This window comes from Lactuca serriola, chromosome 8 (assembly GCF_051521515.1).
Source record: "Lactuca serriola cultivar US96UC23 chromosome 8, Lser_US96UC23_V15, whole genome shotgun sequence".
Lineage (NCBI taxonomy): Eukaryota > Viridiplantae > Streptophyta > Magnoliopsida > Asterales > Asteraceae > Lactuca > Lactuca serriola.
The window spans coordinates 161,503,964-161,523,677 of NC_136415.1; positions in this window are offsets into that span (position 1 = coordinate 161,503,964).

Sequence of the window (19,714 nt, forward strand, 5' to 3'; positions counted from 1 at the left end):
CCGGGCTTCGGCCCGATGCAGTTTCTGGACATCGGTCCGATGCAGGGGGGAAAGGCCCCAGTATGTGCTTTATATGTTATTGTATGGTATGTGGTAGATTGGAGGAGCTCACTAAGCTTCGTGCTTACAGTTTTCAGTTTTAGTTTCAGGTACTTAGTTTTCAAAAGAGGAGCTCGGGAAGATTGCAGCGCACACACCATAGCTAGTCAGTCTGGGATGTCTTACTCTGATAACGCGAATATGTTTTGAACTAATACACCGGATTTACATTAACAATTATGTTATGGTTTGTCAATCATGGTTTAAGTAATGTTATTTAAACGAATTTTTTAGACTGTATTTTTGGGATGTTACAGGTTTACCCATGATCCTTGGATTCCTAGACTATATATATGTCACCCTATAGCCTAAAATCGTGCACACTAGTGTTTTTGGAGTTCATATGGTCAATTTTGGTGCTTAGAATCTCTCTCTCAAGTCCTCCTTTGTTCATGGTGTGTTGTGAAACATTTGAGGCATCACACTTAGGGTGCTAAGTTCTTAAAGGACTAATACAAGAAGTTCTACAAACTACATAAAGAGGTAAATCATCCAACTGTTTTTTTTTCTAATTTTATGTTCAAACAAATTATCGTTTGCAAGTTGTAGGCTTCATGCTTTGGATAATTTTTTTTGCATGTACAACTAGAGAAAACTTAGATCCAAAGCATTTAGGGTTGTATGTGCACCATAGGAATGTTCTAGTGCATAAAACCCAACTGATACATCTTGGTAGCCCCTGGGTGAATAGAGAAACGAGACTTATGAGCCTCCTCCAGCATGATCTGTCTAACCCGAAAAGTCATCGGGACACACACCCTACCGTACCGGGTCAACAACCCATGATTATCCTGAACAAATTCGGCAATCTCACCCTCAATTCTCTCAATCATCTGATTCTCCTCTCGAACACACTCAGCTTGTGCTTCCATAATCAAACTCACAAGTGGAGAATCCACCGATATCCTCATACATGATGCCGGACCAGAAGATCCAGCCGAATTGTGGCATAGGGTGTCTGCCATAACATTCGCTATACCCGGATGGTAAAGGATCTCGTAGTCATAATCCATGACTAAGTCTAGCCACCTGTGTTGCCTCATGTTCAGGTTCGGCTGATGGATGATATGCCTCAAGCTCTTTTGATATGTGTAGATGGTACAAAAAACCCTATATAGGTGATGTCTCCAGATCTTGAGGGCGAACACTAACGCTCCCAAATCAAGATCATGCATGGGATATCTCGTCTCATGCGGTTTCAATTGTCGTGACACATAAGCTATCACTCGTGTTCTCTGCATGAGGACCGCTCCCAAGCCGGTGATGGATGCATCATAGAAAACCACAAAATCTTGAACTCCCACATGTAGGGTCAAAACTAGAGCCTCACAAAGTCACTGCCGATGGGTCTCAAAGGTTGTCTGCTGCTCAGGGCCCCACCCGAAATCTACCCCCTTCCTCGTCAGACGAGTGAGGGGTACTGCAATTTTGGAGAAATCGTAAATAAATATCAAGTAGTACCCTGGAAAGCCCAGTAAACTCCTGATATCTGAGGGAGATTTTGGAACCTAATGCATCACTGCCCCGATTTTGGTCAGATCAACCAAAATCCCATCCTGGTTAATGAGATGTCCAATGAACCTAACCTCTCACAACCAAAACTCACACTTCGAGAACTTGGCATTAAGCCGTTCTTGCCTCAAAACTCCCAAAAACTGAAGGAGATGATCCTCATGTTTCTCTCTTGTCTTGGAATAAATTAGCATATCATCAAGAACACCATAACTAAATGATCTTGCATCGGCCTGCATACCCGATTCATCAGATCCATAAATGCTGCCGGCATATTGGTGAGCACAAACGACATCAGCATAAACTCGTAATGCCTATAAAAAGTTTGGAACGCGATCTTCTACACATTGTCGTCCTTCACCCTGACCTGGTGGTACCCGGACCTCAGATTTATCTTGGAGAACCAAGATGCTCCCTATAACTGACCAAAGAGATCATCAATCTGTGGAAGAGGGTAACGGTTCTTCACCGTTAACTTGTTTGGATCCCTATAGTCGATGCACAACCAGTGCGATCCATCCTTCTTTTCGACAAAAAGAAACGACACTCACCATGGAGAACTGCTCGAGCGTATGAATTACTTGCCTAGCAGTTCCTACAGCTGAGATGACAACTCCTGCATGTCAAGTGGTGCCAATCGGTACTGCACCTTGGCAATAGGCTCCGTACCTAGAACAAGGTTGATCCTGACTCGACCTCCCTATTAGTAGGCAGTCCGGGTAACTCCTCTGTAAATACATCAACGAACCCTATGACGACTAGAATACCTGAAACCGAGACCTTATCCCCGACCCGCATATCCACTATATACGCCAAATAACCTGTGCACCCATGATGAATATATTGTCGAGCTCTGGTAGTTGAGCAAAATTCTAAACCTATCTTGGCGCCCTCTCCATAAATAATCAGCTCTCCCCCAATTGGGGTTAGAATTACCACACGCTGACCCTTGCAGTCGATCATGGCAACGAAACGACTCAGCCAGTCCATGCTGACTATCACACAAACATTCCCCATTGGAATCAGAATCAAGTCGATCAGGAAGGATACCTCGATTATCTCTAGTGCGGAACCACGATAGACTGAAGAAGTAAAAACCTTGTGTTCGTTGGCGATAGAAACTCAAAACAGACACTCAAGCTCCTCTAAGGATAAATCAAACTCCCTACTAAATGACTGGGAGGCGAAAGACTGACTCGGTCCCGAGTCAAACAATACAAGAGCAGGCAAGGAGTTCACTAAAAACATAAGTAACATAGATACAATCACATGAGAAAACAATAAATATATACAATAAGATAAGGGGTAAAACATACCAGCCATAACATCTAGTGATGTCCTGGCCTCCTCGGCAGTAGGCTAGAAAGCACGACCTCGAGGCCACGGGGGCTCTGCTCTGCCCTGACTCCTGTCAGAGATCCTCAATGTAGCCAACGTTAGACCCTGCGTTGTCCTGGCAGATCGTAGGGGATATTGGGCCTTCATATGGCCCACCTGCTTACACTGGTAACAAAGTTTGATGCCAGAATCTGGAGTCTGCTGCCTAAAAGCATCCGCAATATGGCCCATTCTTGCCACACTTGTGGCATACCGAAGAAGATCGATAAACCCAATCATGAACCTTCTCGCACTTCCTAAAAGTGTGACCCCTCTGACTCCCATTCTGGATTTTGAGGGCCTAAACCATTTCAAGTGGTTGCGACTGCACCGGGGCCGGTCTCGTCTCCCAAGTCTGCAACTCGATCTCAATCTCACACCGCATGACGGCCTTCTGCATCTCTAACAATGATCCATAGCTCTGAGTAGAGACAAAATGTCTGATCACCGTCTTAAGCATGCTCAAGAAACGGGTCATGTGAGCCTGCTCAGATGCAGCAATCTGAGGGAAGAATATATCCATCTCTGGGAACATCTTGGTGATCTCCATAACCGACTCAGTACCCTGCCTCAAATCCAGGTACTCCAGGACCAATATCTCCATCTACAATAGTGGCGCATAACGAGAGCGAAACATCTCAGAGATCTGCTCCCAAGACACAACCACCCTCTACTCAGCGTAGTAGGAACTTAGAAGGTTCTGAGCACACGTGACCTTAGAAGGTTCTGATCACACGTGAGCTTCTGGTCAGCAGGGCAGGAACAAGTGAAGTAAAATCCCACCACATTAGATGGCCATCTCATGGCTATGATCGGGTCCTGAAATCCATCAAAATTCAGGTGCTTCGTATTATCGAAGTCCTGGTACTGAAATACCCGTCCTGGCCGAACAGCCGCAACCGCCACAACTACCAAGGGCGCAGCAACAGCACTCTCAGCAACCGTTGCGTATCTGTCATCAAAATAATCCATCATCGCAGTCTTGATTGACCCGGATATCTCCGGAAGCTAACCTCAGACAACTTCATCCACCTCCTCACGAATGCTGCATGACACGATCCTATGTCAATGCTGGTCCATTCTGACTGCCATCTCCCGATCCTAACACAGATCTGGTCTCAAATCGTCTCGTAAACACCATACTAAAAGTATACCATGAATATATCATACATTCCATATAAATAACAGGGAACCAACTCCCAACGAAGCCCTAGGGGTTGTGACTTCCTTGCTACGTGTATGGGTCATGTGCTTTCAATAGTATGGGTCTGTACTACCTTCCACACCAACCCATCTTTGTTTCAAGAATCATCACAATGCCTTAACAATAATCGCAAGCATGACTACACACTCAATCCTCACTCCCTAGAGGAGAGGATAATATCTCACAATCGGCTGACTGACCCCACCTTACTCGTCCATGAAACATCCACCAACCCTGCAACCCTCATGTAGGCTAGCCATATATAATGCGGGACCATACAGACATTTAAATATCTGATCCTACCCTAACCCATTCATCAAACACTAATAAGAAATAAGGCCTAACCAAATATTCTAAGGCTATAAAATCTTAGTTATATATAACTATGGTGCATACACTAAGAAACTAAAGTAATGATGTCAATTTTATAAAAGAAAGACCCTAGGCTATCAGGCATCATATAATCAGGCAATTCTATCATGCAATTCCTGAAGATCCCTAGCCTATCACTAGCATGTTATTATAACATATCACAATATCAAATAACAATATAGTACTTTGGGGTCTACTTACTGGCTCCTCCTGATCATACACATCACATCCTCTCTCGTATTTTGAAAACCATTTGAAAATCATTTTGGAAATCTTTTCCTTAGTTTGAGAATGGATTCACACGAGTGTTCCTCCAATTCACTCAAATCAAGGCTCCGATACCAACTTGTAACGACTATAAAATTCATAAAATTTTTAAACATTTTAAGATATCCAAAAATCACCATTTATTACGAATTGTTTTCAAAATATTTTAACATCAGAGAATGCCTTAGGCCCTCAAACATCGGGTTGGAATGCCAACATACTATGGGTTCAATCAACCTTTAGGTTGGAATACCCCAGGCTCTCAACCATCGGGTTGGAATGCCAACATACTCTGGGTCTAATCATCCTCGGGATGGAATACCCTCGGCCCTCAAATATCGGGTTGGAATTCCAACATACTATGGGTCCAATCATCCTCAGGATGGAATACCCTCGACCCTCAACCAACACGTTGGAATGCCCCGACTTGTTGGCTTATGCGCAAAGAAAGAAAGCCTCAACCAACAATCAAACATGTGCACATATATTAGATAATCAAATAACAGGCTTCAGGTAGTCAAATAGATCAGCATATCACTAAGCATAGCAACATCCTATCTACCAAGATACTGATCTAACAGATCATCACATCATAGCAGCATCCTATCTATCAGGATACCGATCTAACAGATCATAAAAGTACTGAATTAGAAGATAAACTAAGATAAAAATTCAAAGGGATGACCATGGTTCCATATTCCCTAGAGTATAGTGAGGAAAACTCACCTCACAAGCAGCACTGACTGAAAAGATCCAACTCTCGAATCATAGTTCCGAACTCAACTGCCTACACTGCTATGCAACTAACTCCATCAAAATCCCGAGATACCCAAGCTACCCTTGAAGTGAAACTTGGTCGAAGTCAAAGTCCACAGTCAAGGTCAACATTCCACGTTGGCGCCTAACTCATTGAGTGTATTAATCAACTCACCGAGTTCCTTCAATACTCAGAGAAATGGGGAAAACCCGAGACAACTCGCCGAGTTACCAGTACAACTCATCGAGTTTCTATAGGATCCAGAAAGCGGGAAAAACCAAAGCCAATTCGCCGAGTTGGCAAGGCAATTCATCGAATTTTCCTAGTCTTAACACATTCAGTCATTTTTCCTTCCTCCTAAAGCCTAAGAGTGTATATTTGGGGACCATGAGCTGAAAATCCATGTAAAGTTGCTAACTTTACGGCCATGCACAACACCAAGAGGCTAAAACACTCAAAATAGGCTTATAAAAGACTTATAACATGGAGGAGGGCCAAGACTTGATAAAGCTGGCAAATTTAAGTCCAAAGAGGCCATGAGATGTCCAGATTCGATGTCAGAGTTTCATGACATGCTCAAATTCCAAAAATGACTCTAATATGAACCAATAATGACAATATACTTCCATAGGAGAAGATCTAAGTAATAAAAGGCCATGGTATCAAATTTATACCTCAAAATGGTTGCCATAACAGAGAAGATGCCAGATCTACAGCCTTCCTCTGATTCCAATCTCTTCAAACTCCAAGCTCCTTCAAAAGATTGCCAAAACTCACTCTCAAGGCTCACTCACACACAAAATGAGAGAGAATACACGAACTATGGTTTTTTTCTAGCCAAGGAGTCGATAAGGGAGGCCAACAATGAGACTTAAGATCTTCAAATAGTGTGCAAAACCCTAAAAATTAGGGTTTCATATTCTGTCTTCAACTCATTGAGTTGGGGCCTTCCGACTCGTTGAGTAGATCTTGAAGATTATGTGGTGATCTGTTGGGTTTTATGTACTCGAACATTCCTATGGTTCACATACAACCCTAAACTCTTTGGATCTATTTTTTCTTTAGTTATACATGCAATAAAATTTCCAAAGCATGAAAGCTATAACTATGATACAATTTGATATTTAAACCATACAAATGAGTTAAAAGATTACCACATATTGTAGCTTGTTGAATTTAGTCTTTCAAAAGCTTAATACCTCAAGTGTGATGCCTCAAACGGTTCACAAGACACCAAAATCAATAGGAGGACTTTGAGAGAGAGGTTTAGAGACACAAAATCATCTAGGGATTCTTAGACTAGTATGTGCGATTTTGGCTAATGGGTTACATATATACAAACATACATATATATATATATATATATATATATAGTGTAAAATTCCAAGAGTCATATGTAAACCTAATTTTTACAGTTAGGCTTATGATCCATAACTCACATGGACTAACTTTTCATTGACTATCGCATAAACTTAGCCCATCATAGATCAATAGCCCAAACCATATGTATCGTTGATTTACATAATCAGTCCCTGTTAATCGACCATGCTATTATCAGGTTAAGTACATACCATGTAACGACCGAAAAATCCAACCAATTTAAAATTTTTAAAAACAACCCGTTTTAATAATGTTATTACAAAAAGGTTTTCAATACATTTATTATCAGAATATTCCCAGAACCATGTCATAAACATAAACACGAGGAGCGGTACGATCACGCCTTCGCCTTGCCACGGTCTCCCGAAGAACCTGAAAAACATAAAACCACAACTGTAAGCCCGAAAGCTTAGTGAGATATCCCCAAAATACCAACCACATATACCATACACGCATAACATGCCATACATATCCGATCACAGAAAAACCATGCACTTCGGGTCTACTGTGTGACTGGTCTGCCGCACCGGCCAACAGACCACCTGGTCGACCCTCTATGTCTATCCACATACCTCGAGTCTGCAGTGTGATTGGTCTGCCCTCACCGGGCCTTCAATCCACCTGGTCCACTCTCTGAGTCTACAGTATGACTGGTCCACTCTCCGAGTCTACAGTCTGACTGGTCCGCCCGCCCCGGGCCTTCAGTCAGTCTGGTCCACTCTCCGAGCCTCGGGACGTCTGGTCCGCCCTCTTGGGGCCTACAGCCTAACCGGACCGCTCGTTGGGCCTTCGGGACAACCGGTCCGCCCTGGGTATCTTGGCCTACAGCACAAAGCAGGACCCGCCTCAACCCAACTCCAGTCCAAACAATCATCTGCACATAAACATATAGGCATATAACAGATAACAGTCAACAAACCGATCAAGCAGATCACATAACATATCAACCCCCTAACCAGGAATACCGACCTAACCGGTCACTAGCATAGCACCTCCCTATAGAACAGGATACCGACCTCACCCAGGTCTCTAACACATACCATCCTAACTACCAGGATGCAAACATATCAAGCAGCAACATAACACCAAATACCCAGATCTCAATCCGATAAAGAGCCGGCCTTGGTGCCGTAGACCCTGCTGATATAGTGAGGATAACTCACCTCGAAACTGACGGCTGAAAGGATAAGATCCCGCTGCTCCAAACTCCGACACGAACTCTTCCACTGAACACCAAAACACTCAACTCAATAAATACCCTTAAATACCAAAATACCCCTGGAAGACAACTGTTCAACCCTTGGACAAGGTCAAAGTCAACCCCTGACTGACCCTACTCGCCGAGTCAACCCGATGACTCGCCGAGTCTCCATGCTCATAACTTCCCTTAACCCGCGACCTAACTCGCCGAGTCACCCCGAGACTCACCGAGTCCAACAACTCTGAGTCCACTCGCACACAACTCACCGAGTCATCCCTTGACTCACCGATTATCGACTAGATTAGAAAATATGAGGACTCTTCGACAAGACTCGCCGAGTCCAAGAACAGACTTGCCGAATCTAAGGCTGTCTTCAACCTACTCACCGAGTAGTTCATACAACTCGCCGAGTTCTAAGCCATCTTCTTCCAACTCGTCGAGTTCCAGCTCATCTTCAAGCAACTCGTCGAGTCCACCCATGTGACTCGCCGAGTACCAACGGTCTGAATCCATACAGAAGCACTCCAGGCCATGCAATTGATTCAAAACATAGATCTAGCCTCCTACAACCCATCCATCACGTAAAATGGCAAACTTTACGTGAATCCAAAGGGATCTAGGCCTTTTGCACATTGGGCTACGGTTTGGGACATGATGGCTTCACTAAACACTCCAACATAGGGACTTTCATGCTCTCTGATCCTTCTCCATTCTAGATCTGAGGTAGCAACCTCAGATCTAACCTCTAGACTCCAATACATCCAAAGACAAGCTCCCCACAAACCCCAAAATGAAGAAACAAGATAACAACAGCCCAAGAACAAGATACCTCAAGCAAAGTCCCTTTCTCCAAGCCTTCAATCTCCCAAGATTTCTTCAACAAATACTCCTTCAAGCTCGCAAATGCAATATGAACACTCACACACGAAGGCTAAGGGTTTCTGGACTTGAGGATGGGTAAAGAGGCTGAGGGATGGATGTTATGTTCTTTATATATGGCTCAACCCCGAGAATTATATTTTTCTCCACTCAGCACCTACTCGCCGAGTCCATCCATGGACTCACCGAGTCGGCCACTTAACAGGCGACCAATCACGACTCTACTCGCCGAGTCCACCCATGGACTCGCCGAGTTCCCTTGATCAATTTTCTCTTTTATCCCTTCAGCTCTACCCTTGACATTTCGGGATGTTACAATTCTCCACCACTTAAATTAGGCTTCTCCCTCGAAGCCTACGACAACTCAACTCCAAAATACTCCCACGACGCGCCACCTGGCCTTAACCGAACCAGGTCTCTCAAGGCATAGCCATCGAAACTCGAACTCAGTTCCTCTTTCCTTGCGGTGTCCTGACCACTGTCTCAAGCCGGGCACCGGCTGTACCCTCTGATAATCACACTCAACAAACGAGAATCACCCAAAATGCATCACCGCTCCGAATTTAAACAATCGCTCGACCCCCCTTTCGAGCTTAGAAAAATAATCACGAACCACCGGATCCCCGATCCGAGTCCCACTCTATCCATTCCATATTGACGGAAAGACGCATTCTTTAATCTCAGAGCAACTCCCATGAGTCCTCTTCTTGCAATCACACGCACATGTTGCACCAACCCGCGCACTCTCGGGTTAGGAAACCCGCCACACTGACGACATCTCAAACATCCCCAGGAGGAACCACCACTACATACACAACTACTTGATCCGAATCAAGTTGGGAGTCCCAAACTCCATCTCTGCATCCCTCCTGAGACTCTTGGCTCAACACCCGTGGAATCCCTTCCACGTCCTCAGCAGACATCCCATCATGATGTCATTCCATACCACCACCGCAATCACGCTGATCAATGACCACTGTCAGACCACTCCGATCATAACTCTACAGTACCGCTTTCACTTTCGTGAATTTACTCTTCCTCTCGGAGCTACACTCCTCTCTTTCCTTCCTTACCAAGGAAATCCACTTGGCTGCCTTGTCACCACGACAAGTGCCACTATCCATGCCACACACATACTCTGAATCTAATTGCAAGGACTCTCGTTTCCATGCACCATCTCCACTAATCAAGATCAATACTCGGGGCCAGACCTTCTGACGCTAACACATCGCAACATACTCAATCCATCTCCTCAATCGGACTAACAATACCTGCAGAGTCTTCAGCATGACTGGACCGCCTCACCAGGCCTTCAGCCAATCTGGACCACTCTCAGAACCTTAAGCCAATCTGGACCGCCCCCCCCCGACCTTCAGCCTGGCTGGACCGTTTTCCGAGCCTTCGTCCTGACTGGTACGCCTTCCTGCCTTCAGTCTATTCGGTCCTCTCCATTAACATTCATCATTCCGAGCTATCTCTCCCAGAAATCCTCCCATGCATAACGTTCTAGCCCTCTAAGGGTTCCGAACTCTATCTCAAACAAGCATGCTCGATCCCGACCTGCTCCTAGGCCTTCCACCATCGAATGCCCTAGGTCTGTATCCCGCCCCGCATGCCTGCCACTTACTCACACCAGCTTATACTCTTGACTGACAGAACCACTGCTGAAACCCAAGCAGCTAATCAGCCTCTCATGTCCATCGATCCTTCGGAGAATCCTCAATTCTCCCCCACTTAGAGCACTGACTATCAATCACCAGTCGCCATCACCGAATTCGCTAAACAACCTTACACAACACAAACACTTACACGCGAACCGCGCCCCGCAAGCACGAGCAACCTTCCGAAAAGCACATATCGACGCTGATCCACCCGAGCTCAAAAGAAACTCAATCTGCAGCTAACCACTCCTCAGGAAACAATACCATCCAATTCTCAACTCGAACGCCGGATTACCACTAAGATACCACCAAGAAAGATAACCAACGAAATCCGCCATACTAAACCCATAATCATACCATAAACCACAAAGAACAACGAATACCACATCGAGAGCCACACAAATAAACCAGCTGATACACAATACTCCATAACAATCACAGATATTGAAGACATCAAGAAAGAAACATACCCACGGCTGCATCCGACACTGCTCTGACCTCCTCTGCTGTAAGCTGAAACGCACGACCCTGAGCCCTTGGGGGCTCTACTCCACCCTGACCTCCACCCGTGATCCGCAAAGTGGCCGGTGCTGGAGCCTGCACCGGTCCTGCAGCGATCTGTGGACAGTTGACCTTCAAGTGCCCAACCTGATGACAATGATAACAAATCCTCAAATCCCGAACCGGCGCTGACTGCCGACAATCCCTCGCATAGTGCCCCTCCTTTCTGCATTTGCGGCATGCGCCACCGGACCTACAAACTCCGGTGTGACCCCTCCCACACTTCCCACAAGTGTGACTACTCTGCTCTCTTACCCTGGAATCAACGGTCTTGGACCGTTTCGGCGCCGGCTGCGACTGCACCGGAGCCTGCCTCAGCTCACGCAACTGCAACTCAATCTCTAACTCACGCCGCCTGGCGGCCTCCTGCAACTCCAACAAAGTCTCGCACCTCTGCGTAGACATAAACTGCCTGATATCTCTCTTGAGCATACTCAGATATCGGGACATCTGAGCCTACTCCGAAGCGAACTCAGGGCAAAACATCGCCCTCTCAGTGAACATCCTGGTGATCTTCGTCACCGACTCTGAACCCTGCTTTAGCTCAAGGAACTCCTGAGCTAATCTTTCTCTCTCAACCCGGGGAACATAGCGAGTACTGAACATCTCTCTGAACTGATCCCATGAAACCGCAGCCCTCTGCGCATCCGAATATTACCCCGTGGTCAATCTCCACCAATCCTTTGCCCCGAGCCTCAACAGGTTCAGAGCACACCTCACCCTCTGATCAGCAGGACATGAACACGTGAAGAAACACCCCTCCACATCCGATGACCATCTCATAGCTAGAATCGGGTCCTGAACTCCATCAAAGGTGGGAGGCTTCGTATTATCGAAGTCCCGATACTGAAAACCCCGACCAACTCCTCCCCCTGCCACTGCAACAGCTGCTGTAGCCGCCGCGGCAGCCGTCTCTGTGAGAGCTGCATAGTGCGCATCAAAATACTCGATCATGGCGGTCTTGATTGACCCAAACAGCTCTGGCAACTCGGCCCGGAACAATGCACCAACCTCATCATGCAGGATCTCACGAATCCTCGCATCCAACTCGCTCGAGCTCATCTGATCCATAACCTCGGGCAGCACTTGACCTGTCCGGTACACCCTCTCCTGCTCCCGATCCTGACCCGGATCCACTCCCATCATGCATCGGAATCTCCATACTGAAAAGAACACCACAAATCTCAGATACTTCCCACTATCCCGGGAACCAACGCTCTCAACCCAACCCTAGGAGTCATAGTTTCCCTGATACGCGTAAGGGTCCTGTGCCTCCAGTAGTACGGGCCCATACTACCTTCCACACCTACCCATATTTGTATGAAGTACTACCACAACGCCCTAGAGAAAACATACAATCAAGCGCTCAACCCTCACCACTAGAGGCATCACAAATCAGGCAGCATTAACATGAAATCCTGAAGATCCCTAGCCTAGCTCTAGCATGTTGTTCTAACAATACTCAAAAACAATTATCATGTATGGTATTTTGGGGGTTACTTACTGGCTCCGGCTGATCGTACCACCGCGTCCTCCTTTACACGTTTTGAAAACCATTTTAATTTCACTTTTGAAAACTCTCCTCGATTTGAGACTGGAGTCACACGAATGTTCCTCCAATTCACTCAAACCAAGGCTCTGATACCAACTTGTAACAACCGAAAAATCCAACCAATTTAAATTTTTCAAAAACAACCCGTTTTAATAATGTTATTACAAAAAGGTTTTCAATACATTTATTATAAGAATATTCCCAGAACCATGTCGTAAACATAAACACGAGGAGCGGTACGATCACGCCTTCGCCTTGCCACGGTCTCCCGAAGAACCTGAAAAACATAAAACCACAACTGTAAGCCCGAAAGCTTAGTGAGATATCCCCAAAATACCAACCACATATACCATACACGCATAACATGCCACACATATCCGATCACAGAAAAACCATGCACTTCGGGTCTACTGTGTGACTGGTCTGCCGCACCGGCCAACAGACCACCTGGTCGACCCTCTATGTCTATCCACATACCTTGAGTCTGCAGTGTGATTGGTCTGCCCTCACCGGGCCTTCAATCCACCTGGTCCACTCTCTGAGTCTACAGTATGACTGGTCCACTCTCCGAGTCTACAGTCTGACTGGTTCGCCCGCCCCGGGCCTTCAGTCAGTCTGGTCCACTCTCCGAGCCTCGGGACGTCTGGTCCGCCCTCTTGGGGCCTACAGCCTAACCGGACCGCTCGCTGGGCCTTCGGGACAACCGGTCCGCCCTGGGTATCTTGGCCTACAGCACAAAGCAGGACCCGCCTCAACCCAACTCCAGTCCAAACAATCATGTGCACATAAACATATAGGCATATAACAGATAACAGTCAACAAACCGATCAAGCAGATCACATAACATATCAACCCCCTAACCAGGAATACCGACCTAACCGGTCACTAGCATAGCACCTCCCTATAGAACAGGATACTGACCTCACCCAGGTCTCTAACACATACCATCCTAACTACTAGGATGCAAACATATCAAGCAGCAACATAAAACCAAATACCCGTATCTCAATCCGATAAAGGGTCGGCCTTGGTGCCGTAGACCCTGCTGATATAGTGAGGATAACTCACCTTGAAACTGACGGCTGAAAGGATAAGATCCCGCTGCTCCAAACTCCGACACGAACTCTTCCACTGAACACCAAAACACTCAACTCAATAAATACCCTTAAATACCAAAATACCCCTGGAAGACAACTGTTCAACCCTTGGACAAGGTCAAAGTCAACCCCTGACTGACCCTACTCGCCGAGTCAACCCGATGACTCGCCGAGTCTCCATGCTCAAAACTTCCCTCAACCCGTGACCTAACTCGCCGAGTCACCCCGAGACTCGTTGAGTCCAACAAGTCTGAGTCCACTCGCACACAACTCACCGAGTCATCCCTTGACTCACCGATTCTCGCCTCGACCAGAAAATATTGGGACTCTTCGACAAGACTCGCCGAGTCCAAGAACAGACTCGCCGAATCTAAGGCTATCTTCAACCTACTCGACGAGTTGTTCATACAACTCGTCGAGTTCCAAGCCATCTTCATCCAACTCGCCGAGTTGTTCTTCCAACTTGTCGAGTTCCAGCTCATCTTCAAGCAACTCGTCGAGTCCACCCATGTGACTCGTCGAGTACCAACGGTCTGAATCCATACAGAAGCACTCCAGGCCATGCAATTGATCCAAATGATAGATCTAGCCTCCTACAACCCATCCATCACGTAAAGTGGCAAACTTTACATGAATCCAAAGAGATCTAGGCCTTTTGCACATTGGCCTAGGGTTTGGGACATGATGGCATCACTAAACACTCCAACACGGGGACTTTCATGCTCTCTGATCCTTCTCCATTCCAGATCTGAGGTAGCAACCTCAGATCTAACCTCTAGACTCCAATACATCCAAAGACAAGCTCCCCACAAACCCCAAAATGAAGAAACAAGATAACAACAGCCCAAGAAGGAGATATTACCTCAAAGGAACGCCCCAACTGCAATGAAACTCAAATCCAAGCAAAGCCCTTGCTCCAAGCCTTCAATCTCCCAAGATTTCTTCGACAAATACTCCTTCAAGCTCCCAAATGCAATATGATCACTCACACACGAAGGCTAAGGGTTTCTGGACTTGAGGATGGGTAAAGAGGCTGAGGGATGGATGTTATGTTCTTTATATATGGCTCAACCCCGAGAATTAGGGTTTTCTCCACTCAGCACCTACTCGCCGAGTCCATCCATGGACTCGCCGAGTCTGCCACTTAACATGCGACCAATCGCGACTCTACTCGCCGAGTCCACCCATGGACTCGCCGAGTTCCCTTGATCAATTTACTCTTTTAGCCCTTCAGATCTTCCTTTGACATTTCGGGATGTTACATACCAATTATAGTTATGGGCTTAGATACCTAATCTAATAGTCTCTCAATTGGATAAGTCTAATAACTATGACTGCCAATGTGATATGTTTTATAACACCAAGTTACTAGTGCATTTACACATCATCAATGTGCAATCAACTTGTAAACTGCAACTATATGTCTCCATTTCAAGAATATAAGATATTGTCGTGTCACTAATCACTCGTGATAAAATCCATGAAACGATTAGATGAGCATGGGCTTAATCCAATTCTCAAATCTTATTACAGGAGTACTAATGAACACTACAACAAATTTGTGATATGTCTAAACACCATAGACAATCTATAGACGGATTCATGACAGTCTTGCTTCAATACTTACTTACAAAGTATGATCGACTGTAGATAGTTTGAATAATCTTATTATTTGGGAAGTCAAAGCATGCAAAGTGAAACATAAGAATATCGAATCTAATATGGTCTCAAAACTTTTGAATAAAAACAAAACACCTTTTATTTAATCACCATATTGATTACACATTATTCACTATATAATGTTTCAATTAATCAACTAAATATTTGAATTAAAACAATAGTTATCCCATGCTCCAAGCATGGACACTATGTTTACCTATGGTCCTTTCTTTGTAAAATAAATCAATTAAAACACTTCCAATGATGATCATTTCACAAATCCAAATCCTTATTGCAAGTCTAAGAATACCAAATTCTTGTCACTGCTAGAATGTATTAGATTCTAAACTATCATGGACTGTAACCTTTTGTAAGGTCGAGCTATAGAAGTCACAAAGAGTTTGCCAACGATATCAAAAAAATTTCCACTAGAGATTGATAACAAAACAATTCCATGGAAGTGAAGTCTCACATTCAAAGTACATTTCTATGAACATCCTTATTGCATAAAAGTTTCTAACCTACATACCAACTACCATTTATGGATACATTTCCATATGTGCCATATGACAACTCATTATTAATAGAAACTTATTTATTCATAATGATGCCAATATGATCCAACCATTACTATACTTCCAACTTCCAATAAGCGACCAATCCTTGGCGAACCTTAGATTGTCCTTGACAGTTGTTTAACCACTTTAGTCATATCCGGTTCTAGACCATTTTTCCTCTTAATGCCTTAGGCATTCGGAAAAATTAGAACACGATAATATTATAGCATATGCAATCGATCCTCTAACCGAAACATATGGGATACGATTCATAATGTCTTACATAAATACATGATACTCGACCAGTCTTTTGTTATAATATTTCCATATATATAATTTCCAATGTTGAAATATTTAAACATGGTAATATTATACATGTCCATGACTAAGTCTAATTAATATTTCAATCTAAATTTTAAGATTTGAAATAAAGTATAAGAATGCTCTCCCTTACTATAGCGAAACAACCTTTCAAATTTTGCAACTCTGCAAATTTGTAACCTGTGTTTCCTATAACTAGTATTGCTAACTTGCAACACTTCACATAATAATCATGCTCCCACTATCATGATAATTATATTTTTACATGCATAACACTTATGCTCCCACTAGTTTTTACATGTACTCAGAAATCAGTTGGACTTCTAGAAATCAATACTTACTGCCTTTCTTACCAAAGTTCAGATTTCTGATACGACACTACTAGAAAAACAACCTTTTAGGATGCACAATGCGTGTCGTACACTATCATGCAATGTAACCTTTTGTAATTTATTAGATTCTAAACTATCATGCAATGTAACCTTTTGTAAGGTCGAGCTATAAAAGCCACAAAGACTTTGCCAATGATATCACAAAAATTTCCACTGGAGATTGATAACAAAACAATTCCATGGAAGTGAAGTCTCACATTCAAATTACATTCCTATGAGCATCCTTATTGCATAAAAGTTTCTAACCTACATACCAACTCCCATTTATGGATACATTTCCATATGTGCCATATGACAACTCATTATTAATAGAAACTTATCTATTCATAATGATGCCAATATGATCCAACCATTACTATACTTCCAACTTCCAATAAGAGACCAATCCTTGACGAACCTTAGATTCTCCTTGACAGTTGTTTAACCACTTTAGTCATATCCGGTTCTAGTCCTTTTCTCCTCTTAATGCCCTAGGCATTCGGAAAAATTAGAACACGTGAATATTATAGCATATGCAATCGATCCTCTAACCAAAACATATGGGATACGATTCATAATGTCTTACATAAATACATGATACTCGACAAGTGTTTTGCTATAATATTTCCATATATATAATTTCCAATGTTGAAACGTTTCAACATGGTAATTATATACATGTCCACGACTAAGTCTAATTAATATTTTAATCTAAAATTTTTGATTCGAAATAAAGTATAAGAATCCTCTCCCTTACTATAGCGAAACAACCATCCAAATTTTGCAACTCTGCAAATTTGTAACCTGTGTTTCCTATAACTAGTAATCCTAACTTGCAACACTTCACCTAATAATCATGCTCCCATTATCATGATAACTATATTTTTACCAGCATAACACTTACGCTCCCACTAGCTTTGACATGTACTCAGAAATCAGCTGGACTTCTAGAAATCAATACTTACTGACTTTCTTACCAAAGTTCAGATTTTTGATACGACACTACTAGAAAAACAGCCTTTTAGGATGCACAATGCGTGTCGTAAAACGCTCAGACGACACGCAAATGCGCGTCAAGGAAGGCCCTGTCATAACAAGAGACGACGCGCATTTACGACGCGCAGTTACGACACGCATTTAAGACGCTGATTTACGACACGCAATGCGTATCAAGGAAGGCCCTGTCATAAAGGAAGACGAGACACATTTTCATGTCGTAACCTTACGACTCGCATTGCATATCATTAAAGCCCCTGTCAAGAAAGGCCATGTCATAAACGAAGATGAAACACCTTTTTGCGTATCGCAATTTCAAATGTTAAAAAAAAATATTATTTATAGATTTACTAATTTTCAAATTAAATTGGCATTTACTGTCTCATAATATAAAATAAAATATCATATAAAAAAAATACAATCCATTACATAAAATTTAATGTCATACAAATAATAGTTCCACGGAAAGATAAAATAAATCAATAGAAGTTGTAACAAAATTTTACAAACTAATAGTTCTAATACCCTAATGTGTGTCTCACTGTAAACAAGATTTATGTTGATTTTTTTAAATGTGTGCCTGACTTGTCTCCACTCTTCCTTAGTAACACCACTCAAGGACTCTAAATCTCTGAACTTGTTCACAGTATCTAAATTGCCTGCAACAAAAGATAACTACAAAATAAGTGTTGTCTAGGATCAACAATGTTGCCAAACTAGTAAGCATAATACAAGTATAAATATAAAATACAACAAAAAGTTGAGTAATTTTACAAAACAATCCTTCAAGCTGTTATAAAGAATAATCACTTTACTTGACCAATAGCATCTATTATTGAAGATGAAACAGGAAGCATAGGATTTGTATAGTCCCTGAATAAGTATAAAGCTTATTAGGTTAGGGGCAAAACCGTCATAAAAAGAAATCAAGTCGGAAAGATATAATATTGTCATATACCTGCTACGATGACTCTGGAACTTTACACTCAAATATGTATGTGCAGAATATGATATCTTAATAGGACATGGTCCAAGCTTTTGAATCAAATACCTGCAAATCCATAAAGGAAAAAACATCAATTTAAACAATGAAGGGCTCTTCTTGAGACAAAAGAACATCAAGTTCCACAACCACTGGAGCAAGAGTGGAATCCATAGTGGATAGATGCGTAAGACAAGGTTCAAGATCAACTGCCCCACCATCTTTCTGAATTTTTTTAAAGAAAAAAATTTGTGGATGATAGCTAGCACCCCCTCCTGTACACTTATCGAAATCAACAGAGATGCTACTTTTTCAGGTTAACAGGGCTATAGCAGGTGGCAGCTGATCCTGATAAGATATAAAGTAATCAATGATTATTACTGAATGGTTTAATATATTTTATGTAATAAGATTCAAAGTACCTTGTAAGAAGATAAGAAACTAATAGTTGTATTTACAAAATATACTTAGAATATATTATCATAAGTACAAAGTTAATCAGATAATAAATGATCGAATAAGAGAACTTATATACTACGAAATCTTGATCCAAGCTCTGATGGTGAAATCCATCAAACACGTAAATTGAAGGAATCCATGGCAACCAAGCATGTCATGGAATGGAATATCAAATTCCAATTCTGGTGGATTCTGTGAACCAAAAAAAACAACCTCAAATTTATTCATAATGAAAAAATCCATAAAATTATTAAGAATACATACTCAGATTCTTGAGTTTTTTTGTCACACCGTTGCCTCAATAAAGGTCTCTTTCCACTACTCATTGCAGCTTTGAATTCAGATGAGGTGCTAACTAAACTATGTTTAGTAACCCACTCATGCACATCAACCTGAAAACAGTATTGAAAAAAATCTGTTAAGCTAAAAACAACAAGGAATTTATGAATA